The sequence below is a fragment of the Sander lucioperca genome, chromosome 11, assembly GCF_008315115.2.
Source record: "Sander lucioperca isolate FBNREF2018 chromosome 11, SLUC_FBN_1.2, whole genome shotgun sequence".
Taxonomy (NCBI): Eukaryota; Metazoa; Chordata; class Actinopteri; order Perciformes; family Percidae; genus Sander; species Sander lucioperca.
Window position 1 is genome coordinate 2,386,550 of NC_050183.1, and position 13,122 is coordinate 2,399,671.

Below are 13,122 nucleotides of genomic sequence, written 5' to 3' on the forward strand. Positions count from 1 at the left end.
AAAACGAAGTAAGCCCGTGATTAAATCCTCCGTTGCTAAATGTCCAAGCGCCATCCTCCCGACTTTGATCAACACTGACGGAGACTGACAGTTGGATCACTGTCGATTCACTCATGTATCCTTCCGCGCTGAAGTATTTATGCTTCCGCCGAGTCGAGCTCTCGTTAGCATGTAGCTAGATCCTTTCAATAGAACACAACTTAAAGCGTTAACAATTATTTGTCTGTTTCATTCTAATATAAATAGGGTAAAGGGTTTGAAAATTAAATTCTTCAATAGGCTACTGTTTGTGAATATAAATATAAATTATTACATAGGCCTACTCCTCATTAACATGATTAAAAATGATTCAAAGGGACACTTCACCAAAAAAACATTCTGATTTATTTTGCCATTGTCTACTACGTGAAGACATATGGCTACTCAAAGATAATTTACACAGTTACACACACAGTTCAGATTATTATAGAAAATAGCACACTAACACATTAAAAGTTGCTGGGCAGAATTCAGATTCACTGTCCATCACATCAACAGTGTGTGTAGTAAAGATGTCCAGACGCTCATTAAACGATGCTTCCAAATGACACGTGAACAACTGAGGAACTTTTAATACATCGTTCCGACATAGTTAATACGTCGCTGCGATGTATAGATTGCGATCATAATAAGACGTCCAGACGCTCAATAAACGACGCTTCATTATGACCCGCGAACAACTGAGGAACTTTTAATACACAAAATGTGTAAGTGACGTGTTCCAGGAAAAAAACCTAAATAGCCAACAGACTAAAGAAGACATGAACAGGTGTTTTCAACTTTGGTTCGAGTAAAGTGGCGAACTTTTTGAAGTCAATCGACTCACACAGTTGTGTAGACATCCCAGTATCAATCCACATATTAACCCACGCTTCCTCCCGCTTTTGGTGTTCTTGCGTATTTACTAACCAGCAGCTGTCAGGTCGCCGATGAAAGCCCTCCTGTAGTGTTCTCTGTCATGCTGCAGCTGGCCCTGTTTCCATACATCCATGCTCTGTATCCATACATCCATGCCTGTAACGTTACCGGGGTTAGCTTCTGTTTCGGGGAAAGGGGGCTTTGCGTTCTTCTTTACCTTGTTAAGGTAAGCTAGGTTAGCCTCCTTGCTTGTGTGCGCTTCTCAAATGTACTTTCCAATTCGTGGGATTTTTCCCTGTAATAAATTGCCCACATATTTTACCACCTTCCACTGGAAGGCGCTTTTATCTGACACAGTCATAATCAAATAGGTGCCGCTTTCTTCCGACTTTCGGTAACGCTATGATGGCACGAAGCCACGGACATGTTGTGTTCAATTTGACGTGGAATGTCGGAATTTCTGGGTTCCCAGTCGGAAACTATACATGTCTACGGGAAATGTCATGGTCGGAGAGATATAACGTTATTTGCTCTATGAATGATCGACAAAGACGAAAACTAAGGACATTTACTCGATAATTTTATTTTATTTTAGTTAGTTTTGCAAACAGACATTACAGTTTTAGTTTAGTTATCGTTTTTTGTAATGCCTCGTTTTTATTTTTATTTCAGTTAATGACAATGTTTTTTCCCACCTAGTTTTCGTTATTTTGTTCGTTTTCGTTAACGATTATAACCTTGGTGTGAATGAGAAAAAAAGGATTTCCCTGGATGGCCCACTGCTCCTAATGCTTAGGATGGGTTAAATGCACTGGTCAAATGTCATATGACCCAAAAAAACTTTTTTTATTAAAGTTTTTTGTAAGTTTAAACTAAAATATAGCTAAAGGCTAACACCATAGTAGTGTGTTGTATCAACTGCAGGAGATGAACTGGAGAAAATGTGAATCGTTCAGTGGCATCTCTCCTACAACCAGGACAGACAGATAGATGACGTGTAAAATCAATATAGGCAGAAGGAAATATATAACCGCCACAGCAGGACAAGATGAACCATCCCTCTCTATTCAAGTTTATACTCTACAAAGATGTATTGATGCCTGCACAGTTTGCATTGCAGTTTATAGATACACAGGAAAAATGTATTTTGCCTGGTACCTGATTTATTTTAATTAATATGTCATGGATGCTATGACTGATAACCTGTTTTGTTTCAATAAAATCATCGTTCTTCTCAAACCTCCTCCCACTTAGCCTGTGTCTGTGAAATAGATACATCAGATATTAGGCCAGAAGAGGGTTCCTTCATCATGTGGATAAGTGCAATTATTTCTGGGCAATCACCCAAAATTGCCCAAAGTAAGATTTAAACTACACTGTTAATTGGTGGTGATTAATTAACCTTAAAAAGCAAAAACTTTCTTAAGATTTATTTTCTTTCTTTTTTGCCAATGTCTGCGTCGAATATGTGATTTCCATTACACATTTGACCGATTGTCCTCACCAAGTCTACTAGTGTTCTTAAAGGGATGGGCTATTATTTGTGGAACACACTGAATATGCAGTACATAACACTTGTTAACATTCTCATCCGGTTAACTATCACTTCTGTAACAAAAGAACAACAAACACATTAGTTTGCTAGCACCCTGAAATAGATGATTGCTGCAAGACTAATAGCTAACAGATGACTGCAGCAAGTGAGACAACTGACTAGCTGAGTGAAAATGTCTCCACCGAACAGAAGTGTCCACTGTTTGTCAAAAGTGTAAACCACAAACTGCAGAGTCTCTCGCTGTGATCTGTTTCTCACTCATATAGTACATAGTATATTTGATAGACTTAATTGAGGGGAACAAATGATTTAGAGTATGTGAAATTATTGGGGCTGACGTCTCCTTTTTTGTCCATAAATTAGATTCTTCTCTGCCACTCAAGTTTTTTTTTTAAGTTTTTTTTTTTTTTTAGTTTAGTTGTGTTATTTCTGGTTCCAAAAGCCATGTTCTTATTTCTGTTGCCAGCTAGAGCCCTGCATCTGAAAATGTTAAACTAAAACTCAATCTGCTGGACATATGCATTGCACACACACACACACACACACACACACACATTCCAGATAAACATGCGCACAAATTGACACGTACATACATGCACACACAAACTTGCAGTGCTTGCACATTTGGTCTCACACACACATACTAAACAACGATTTAAATCAGCAGACGAGGCAGATTGCTGAACGGAAACCTGTCACTTGTGAGGAACCTCACAACCCAGGCTGGCAGACAGGCCGACAGAGAGACAGGCCGACAGATGACAGCATGTCTTTGTTTGTTTCCCAGTCTTCGACAAGCTGCATAGCTGTCACTGCCAAGTTTAAACAAAAAATTTAAAACCCAAAAACGAACTGTCGGCAAACAACAGTGATGGATGGAGTTTTAGAGGATGGATGGAATGTGTGTCTGTTTTGATTTGGGGATGGTACAGAAAAATAATAGCTATCGTTTAAAAGTGAAAGACAAACAAATAAAACACTGTTAATCATACTACATTCTCATTTAAACACCACAAGAAGCCCTTCATTGGCCATACTCTATCAATGTATAAAGACATACAGCTCTTTTGTACATGTCAACAGGAGTTGGAGTTCATTTGTTATTTATGAAATAGGAAAATTAACAGTTTAACAGAGACCTTGAGTAAATGTAGGGCCACATTGCTTGTGTTGTTGGCGCTAAATCTTAATTGACTTTTTTTAGAGGATAAATTGGATTTTGTAAAGAAGATTTCACTCTTGTGAACATACTTACATACACCAGAATTCAATTTGAGCAAAGAGGAGCTAATGATTAATTCAGCCCTACTTTGTAATTTAAACTGATAAGACCAGTATCGTTTTACACAGAAATCTTGGCAGATTTAATCAACCTTATTAAATCAGAGACCCTTTTATTTTAGCTTACATCTCAACAATGTCAAAAAAGTGATATTGTTGAACTGCTAAAGCATTGTTTTAACACTCTTTTAGCTAGAGCTTTACCTGGCAGTTGCCCAGTCTTTTGATTTACAACAGGCTATGACAGGAGCTCCAACTACATCATAGCTCGACTGGTGGAATAGTCCTTGCTGGAAAATACACAATTTCTTAAAAACAGTTGACATCAACTTTGTGGGTGTCAAATACAATGTTTGATATTAGAAAGTAAAATAACTGACCATTAAATCCTGATACGATTACAGATTGAACTTGAAAATAATAGATAGGGAACGATTGGCAGTATTGTTTTTTCTTTCCTTCTGAATGCAAATACTGAGCATTGAAACACAACCTTTCATTTAAAGCCAACTGACCTCAGCCATGATGGTTACACATGCTTCCACTTCGCTAAATCCAGACCAAACCTGTTTCATAGCTTGGAAGTGAGGAAGTATGATTCACCCTGCTCTCGTTTATTAAGGTCATGATATTGAAAGAACTCCAAAAAGAAAGACAAGCCCTTGTGCCGTCCTTTGAAAGCAAGACATTTCAGCAGTTGATTTTGCAAAAATTTGACATCAATAGTGAATAGGTGAATTACCTGCATCCACTCTGGTTTCTTGTTCTCAGCCTCCTTTTTGCTCTGATTTGTTCCCAGTTTTTTAAGAGCACCTGGATAAAGTGTCCCTGTTGGTGAGGTCGCTACTGTCACGATTGCGGGTTTCTGTTGTAGTTTTTTTCCTGTTTCATTGTGTTTATTTGTTCTGTTTCCTTGTTTCACATCTCATTTTTTCTGTTTTCTGTTTTTCCTCGTGTGTTTGTTTCATGCTTAGTTTCCTGTTTTATTTTGTAGTATCTCTGTTCACCCATGTTATGTCTTGTTTTACTTTCTGTCTTCTGCTTTTCCGCCTGTGTGATTACCTTTCCCCGCCCTTATGTGTTGCACCTGTCTCTCGTTGTCTCCCCTATCTTTTTGTATTTAAAGGGGAGCTATACAGCTTTTGTAGCTTAATTACCTTAACTGAACAGCTTCGGAGTCATTGGAATGGTTATATGACTTTTTTCGAGTTGAATGGTGGTTGTCTCGTTTCCCCTAGCGCCTGAGAGCGGAAAAACCACCCTTGCAACTTTCGGCTGGCAAGCCGCCGGCCTCAGCGTCAGGAAGTATTGCGTGATATCAGGTCTCGCGATGTAACAAATTGCTTCACGGCACTGCACACATATACGGCCATTCACGAACCGGCTAACAAGGTAGCGATGGAGTTTTTCACACTATCGTCATTGCTGAGCCGGCAAAAAAGAAGCAGAAAGCTAGGAAAGCATTGTCAGAGGAACAGAGAAAGAGGAAATGGCAGCCTGACCGAGTGAGGACTCAGACACAAGTAAACATAGGAACTGCCAAATATCTATTCCAAAGCTGTAGGGGGAGCTCTATAGAGAAACCTGCGAGCAAAAAGCGAAGAAATGGCCAAAACTGCATACCGCCTCTTTAAGTTCACTTGTACCTCACCTCTGTGCGAGATCATCTGTTCCATTGTGTCAGCTTTTGAGCGTTTCCCTGTATTCCTTGTGTTCCTGTTTTTCTTATTCCCAGTGTTTTTGTACCATTGCCTGTTTTTGGACTTCCCCTTGCCTGTTGATTTGGATACTTTTGCCCGTGAGTTTTGTTTGTTCTCTACTTACCAGAGTCGTGCATTGTGGGTCCACTGCTTCTGTGAGTATGCAACGCAGTCTCACGGCATTCCGTGAAATTGTCACGTAATTTGATTTGTGTACACGAACACGTTTATCTCTGTTTTTTTTCGTGATGGTGAGCACGTTTTTTTAAACTAATGTATTTCAATGGGAAGCATCTTTCGTGATCACAGCACGATTCTTAATGAGAAGATGGCGTAGCATTAAGAGCGACTACGGTAGCGAGTAGTATGAAAGCCCGAAAATCCACATAGGGAGGTTGGTTGGGGTGGTGGATGGGTCAAACAACACAGGACTTTCACCCAGGAGACCGGGGATCGTGTCACGTTTCCTAAACCCAACTGTCGCTTTCTTCTTTTACAAAACCCAACCGTCCCGTTCTTCTTTTACTAAACCTAACCGTCCCGTTCTTCTTTTCCTAAACCCAACCCGTCCCGCTGTATATAGCTATGCAATTGTTGGTATTATAAAAAAAGTGATGACCGTCACGAAAAAAATGAGATAAACGTGTTTGTGTACACAAATCAAATTTTAGTAAATTACGTGACCATTTCACAAACTGCAGTGACACTGTGTTGGAGTGTGATAGCTACTGTGTGTCAAGGTCAATCAAACATCAAACATAAGACCAATATTGACATTTCAGACAATTAAGACTTTCCAAGACTGGTTTCTGCTTTCAATGTTTGTAATGTCACTAATAACACACCATACCATTTTTTTATTTTACAGATGAATATAGCACATCCTAGCTGTAGTAATTTCTAAGTATGCCTGCTGCTTCCTACTAGACCACATCATTGTCCACTGCCAAACAGCCTATTTGAGTTATGTAAGCTCTGCCTCCTGTTTTACTCAGTTTATAGAATATCATGCAGAGTTACGGTGCATTAATTTTTGTTACTGTCAGTATAAATTTGATATTAAAATAGGCTCACAAATTACACTGGAAGACTTTATTGGTAAAACTGTGTATTCATGTTTTTTTTTTTTACCCTTTTTTGATTCAGATCCCGGTCAAATAGATTTCCCAACACTCTGTCTCTCTCCTTCCCTACATCTACAGTACACCACATAAAAAAGCTTAATCTCCCTAAAGTCTTTCCATATGCCCCTGTTTACTTTCCAAATCCATCTTTCTCTTGATATGGTTGGCATAGATTGAATCCAGGGCTTTATTTGCTCAATTTAGCAATCTGCATGTGACATTTTAAAAATGCACACAGGCACTTTGTTTCAGTATCGTATGGTGGAGCGTGTATAATGTGGAAAAAGACAATCATACATGCCTTTTGTTGGACAGTTTATATGGCTCTTTATAGTGAGATTTGGTTTTGATAGTGCCATGCTGCATCCATTGTGTGTGTGTGCGTGCGTGCGTGTGTGTTTACTGCAGTCAAAGCAGATAGAACCTGCAGCTAAAATAATTGGAGCCATTCATTAAGCCAGAACCAAAGCCAGATTGTGTCAGCTCCCTTGATCTGAATTTAATCAGGAGAAACCCCCCCCACCCTTACTCCACCGTCCAGCCAAGAACCAGGGACTTGCAGTGAACCCTGCATCGAGAGCCTCGCCTTAATTAGTCCATTGTTTCTGTGCGGCCCAGCATGCAACTCTCTCGGCAGAGAGCTTTATGGGAGTTTGTGCAAACTGTCACCTGGGGCAAACTTTACTTACCGACAACCCCATCCCCCCACCCCTCCTCCTCCACTCTACACAGACATATTTCCATTTCTCCTTCTTTCTCCTCGCTGACAGATATACATTTGGACAGACAGATGTATGGTGGTATCAATGGTTTCAATCTGCTTTTTCAGCACAGAGAAGAAGCAAAGGGAGGAGAAAGAGAAGGGAATCAATTCAGAGTTTTGATTGTTTTAGGCTGTGTTCACACACTGCAGGCATATGGAATGCCGTTTTATTCAATATTAAATAAATGAATAAATACATAAATACATGAATAAATAAATAAATAAATATGCCTTTGAAATACATCATGAAATAAATAAATGAGGCAATAAATACGTAAATAATTAAAATATATAAATAAATGTAATATATTAAAAGGATTTACTTTTATTTATTTCATGGTACTTTTATTTCATAAGTCCACGTTTATTTATTTCAAGAGACTTTTATTTCATAAATCCACATTTATTTCTTTCCGTGGAGTTTTATTTCCTAATGCCACATTTATTGATTTCCCTCTCTATTTATTTCCAGTTCTTATATGCAAATCAGGGGGCGTGGCTATCTCTCACATTCACAACAGAGCCGTGGAGGAAAAAAGGCTGGTGAAGTGAGAGTGCAGCTCGTGATGCTCTGTACCCAGCCTACAGTCACCTATTCTGGGGTAACTAGACCACCATCTACCGCTCAACTGATGGAGCACCATGACCAGGGGCGGGGGGGATGTTCGGACACACAGCACAGCAACACGATCCACACTAGCCCAACGCAATTGGAACTGACTGCCAAGCTAACTTATGCTACAGCCGGCCAAACTGAGAAAAGGAAAGCCACTGACCTACCTTACAGGTTCCAGACAAGGTGAGTGGAGGGTCCGAGTTTTAAACTGATTAGGTGGGATGTTTTCATAACCCAATGTGTACTTCTAGCTTTGGTTGCTCAAGACAGTAGGCTACACACAGCTACGAATTCGACCAAAACAAACAACCTAACCCCTGCCTTCCACTTCCTGTTAATACGTCTTTTTATTTTGAAATTTTTAATAGCGTACCAAAACGGTAGTTTCACAGGATCTAAACAATCTTTTGAAGTGGTAGACATGTGGCATAATTTCTAGCTACCTAATACATTGTGTTTTAATAATGGGTTTTACCTGCTAGGCAGCAGCTTAGCCACATACATAGCCTGTGTTTGTATTGAAATAAGAGGCTGCTGCAGCCCGCCGTACGGATTGAGCAGAGGCTGCACAGTTTGACCAGCGGGCAGGGGCCGCACACCAGCGGGCCACCGGATGGTGTTGTTATGAACTTGCAATGTATAAGTATTATCAGACTGGCCCTCGCGGCCTCAAACCACTACCGGCCCACCGGGATTTGCATATAAGAACTGGAAATAAATAGAGAGGGAAATCAATAAATGTGGCATTAGGAAATAAAAGCCCACGCAAATAAATAAATGTGGATTTATGAAATTAAAGTCTCTTGAAATAAATAAATGTTGATTTATGAAATTAAAGTCTCTTGAAATAAATAAACATGGACTTATGAAATAAAAGTACCATGAAATAAATAAAAGTAAAACCTTTTAATATAATTATTTAACTAATTGATTAATTTATATATGAATATTTACATGTATTTAATTATTTATGTATTTATTGCCTCATTTATTTATTTCATGATGTATTTCAAAAGCATATTTATTTATTTATTCATGTTTTTATGTATTTATTAATTTATTTATGTATTTATTCATTTATTTAATATTGAATAAAACAGCATTCCATATTGGCATTCATGTTCAACTCCAAACTGCTGCTTTCTTTTACTTTCTTTTTGATTCCTAAAAACTCAAAGATGCGACAATGAGAATTCACAGAGATGCTGAAAAGACACATGCACAGACTAGGACCTACAGTACGAGTTTTGGTTATCACATGTGTCTTTAGATTGTGACTAAACTGAGGGATACAAATCTCCTTTTATATCACTTATTATTCAGGCGGTTCAGTGAAAAATTGGGACAGTTGGAGGTTCACTGTGTATGGAGCTTGTGATGAAGAGCGGATATTCATCTGGGCTTTCAAAATCAGGAGGAAGGCCCAAAAAACAGAGAGCCACTCACACTGTCTATTGCTCTCCAGATGTCATCCAAAGGCATCAACATGCTGAATCTTGAATGTGCGTCACTGGCATTGTCGGACAAAGGGAGCTCAAGAGAGAAGCACTTTGAGATTCAACTGTTAAGGCAGAAAGGGTGCTTGTGTTTCAATACACCAGTAATTACACTCAAGACTGAAGGATTTCCGCTGCTGCTTGATCTCAGTAAATTGATATCATTTTCCTGCATGGAAAAAAAGTGAATAAGCTCAGATGTAGTGTAGAATGAGGCAGTTATTGATGACATTTGAGATTAGGCATGCTTAATTACACTCATAAATGCCTTAATGACATGTCCGGCACCGCTCTGTTGAATGTGCCATTTAGGCAAACCACAGTGCACAGATCATGGATAAAGATTACCACTTTAAACGTGTCAAATATTGTTCAGGACTGGTTTCCCGGCTGCTGTATTACATTACAGAGCTGTGTTTGATAAGGCTGGAGAACTTTGATCTCCAAAAGGCTCCCACCTGATCCATGCCAATAGGGGGAGCTGCAGCATTTCTAATTGCATTACAGAGAGAGAGAGAGAGAGAGAGAGAGAGAGAGAGAGACAGAGAGAGAGAGAGAGAGAGAGAGAGAGAGAGAGAGAGAGAGAGAGAGAGAGAGAGAGAGCGAGAGCGAGAGATGGAGAAAATGAGAAGAACCCTTCAGCAAGTTTCTGTATCTCTGTACTTAAAATGGTGTTTTTATTCTAAAATAGTTGTAAGTAAAAAGGCAATATGTGATTACAGTTTTAGCTTCTTTTTTTTAAATAAATAAAGTCCTCATCATAATACAATACGTATGTCTGACTAAAAGGATAATGGTGCTCAAGCCCTGTGTTTTCCAAGGTATTCATTTATTTGATAACCACTCAGATAATTCATAATTATATGGAGAAGAAATATTGTGTCCAAAACTTAAGTCTGTCATAAAGATATCTAAAACCTTTCCACATCATTCACATCAAGCATTTAATATCTGTGTGCTGGCAGGATATATGGGCTGAAAGTGGACTGCATAAAATTGAGTTTGATTAAATCAAATGAAATGTAGCTCATCATTACATCTTGATCACATTAATGGCAATGGGCAGTTAAATTCTTAATCTCCAATCTATTACATTATTAATGGGACGCATGGATCATCAAATCAATTAGTGATGATAACGATAACATTGCAAAATGATAGTTTTTGATCAATTACAGGGTGGACTGTGCAGACTAATGTAATGGATTAATGGTCAGAGGAACTGGATGTGATGGCTGTTTCCAAGCACTTGAATCCTGCAGAAAGGTAACAGAGGAACAGGATGTGATGCCGTAACACATGTTTAAATTTGATGCAGTGAATAGAAAGACTGTCCTATAAGAGAAGGTCACAAGTTTAATGCTAGAAATAGTGAACATGTGTCTGTAATCAGCCATGCGACTTGTTGTAGTGTCCGTGAACGAGACAATGCATCCCTTTGTTTACTCACTAATTAACTTACATAAGATTATTATCTAAATGGTAACAAGTTGTACTGTATGATGAGTGTCAGCCAGGCATTTAACTCACTCAGCTGTTTAATAAAAGTTAGTAATTAAAGTGTTATATATATATATATATATATATATATATATATATATATATATATATATATATATAAAAGTGTTGTATTTCTTTTCAATTGTTTTTTTACATGAACACCGTCTTATTATAAGCTAACTAGTTATCTGTAAAGCACTTTAACATTTCAATAACCTGTTTGAAAGGTGCTATGCAAATTATGTTTGATTGTAGCCTCTATTTAATGTTTCTCATTAATAGTTTTTGTCAAGTACTGTATTTGCTATTTCAGAATTAAAATCTGCATGTTGAATATAATTTATAATCCTGCTCTACATCTAAAAAACCCCACTATATCCCTGTATTTCAAATATCAATAAAATAATGAATTCAACATTTGCATTCATTAGCCTCCACACATATACGTATGTCTAGTCCACATGTACTGAATAACCTACATCAGTCTATATTGTCAGGTAAATGTAGTGCCTGAGCCCTGGGAAAGAGCACCTTTCTCACTTCCTGGATGTGCAGGAAAAGACTGAGGAGGAGTGTCACAAAGTTGGAGAGAACAGAGACAACAGAGTAAACCAGAGCTGAGGGGCACAGGGGACATGGATTTGTTTGAAACCAGAACATTTTGTTATCAGAAGCCAAGTTATTTTAAACTTAAAGGTGGTATCTTGAGAGAACCTCTCGAACTACAAGGACATTGTTTTTGTGGTAAGGGAAGTCTTCTGAACAATCAGACAACCTCAGAGTCTTGAGAGTTGTGTTTTTACTTAAAGATCTAAATTGTTGGAATTCTTTGCAATTTGTTCTAACAAATTGAAATGAACTGTAAGTTCTTCTTTCTTATTTTGGGAATAACTTTGAAATTGCATTACTTGTTGCTGAAGACCCTGAGTGCTGTAACAGCTGAGATCATTTTAGCAGTATTCAACACAAATCAAGAGTCTGAGTGTCTTTCTGCTTAATTCTGTTGCTTTACATCTTAGATTAATCACACATCATGGTAAGTTTCTCTTCTGTATCTTCCCGTTTTGATTATTATATCAGCATATTTGGTATTTACTCCAAACAAAAGACAAAAGCCCCAAAGCAGGATGGAGAAAAGGCATAATATGTGGTGCCTGGATAGCTCATCCAGTTGAGTGTGTGCCCCATGTAGGAAGGCTCAGTCCTTAACGCAGCTGCCACGGGTTTGGTTCCGACCCATGACCCTTTGCTGCACGTCATTCCCCCTCTGTCTCCCGTTTCACGCTCAAACTGTCCTGTCTAATAAAGGCCTAAAATGCCCAAAAAATAATCTTAAAAAAAAGAAAGCAATAACATACCTACTATTGTTCCTACCCACAAAAATCTCAAACCATCATGTCAAAGCAAGGAAAAACTCAGAAGAAAATCGTATTAGGACAAACTAAACTAAAAATGAAAGAAACCTTAGGGTGGGCCTGTTCATACAGGGATCCCCCACTAGTGCAGCTGAGCAATATGTCCCGCAACATTAAACTTCAAGACACAGAACCAAATATAATGACATTCTGAGATTGACAGGTTTTTTCTTTCAGTACAAACACACACGATCACGTTGATTGGTATGCTCCTGATGCTTCCCCATCATCAAGAACCGTTTTCCGCCTCAATCTCACTCTCAGTCTCACAGCTCTATTTCCCCGATGCCACAATCTCTCACCTTGCCACTAGACCTGTATCATAAATCTTTCCCACCCCCCTTCCCCTACATCACCACCTCCATCGCCCATTTTACCTCCCCTACCATTCACTGCCAGCAAAGGGCCTATTAACCCCTTGCTCAGCTCTATATTGTTGTTGAATAATTGAAGGTGCCTCCTACCACAGTGAAAAGGCACCTCAATAATGAATAAGATAGGGCGTCTTTTAAAGGTGGAAGAGGCCTGTGAATTATTCAGTGGGCAAATCTGTAGTAAAAGACACCTGTTGAGAGAGAGCTCCCAGACCAGCACTGCTGTTTATTGATGCACCAGGTCCCTGCATGTACACTACAGTGTACACCACTTTTTCTGCTTAGAGAAAATAAAGCTTTTGATGTTTGAAAAGTAAAATGAAAATAGCAGCATTGGATTTGTATCCGTTGTGAGATACATCACTATCTTTGATACAAGCATTGCATTATTTCCTCTAGAA

The 13,122-nt window shown here is 38.6% G+C and overlaps 1 long non-coding RNA gene across 1 annotated transcript in view; it reads left to right on the forward strand.

The window, feature by feature from the left end:
• Window positions 1-11,201: 11,201 nt before the first annotated feature.
• LOC118496354 overlaps window positions 11,202-13,122 on the forward strand; it is a 28,864-nt gene continuing 26,943 nt past the window's right edge. Inside the window, exon 1 of the long non-coding RNA XR_004898905.1 lies at window positions 11,202-11,213. This is a non-coding gene — a long non-coding RNA (uncharacterized LOC118496354). The remainder of the gene's footprint in view (window positions 11,214-13,122) is intronic.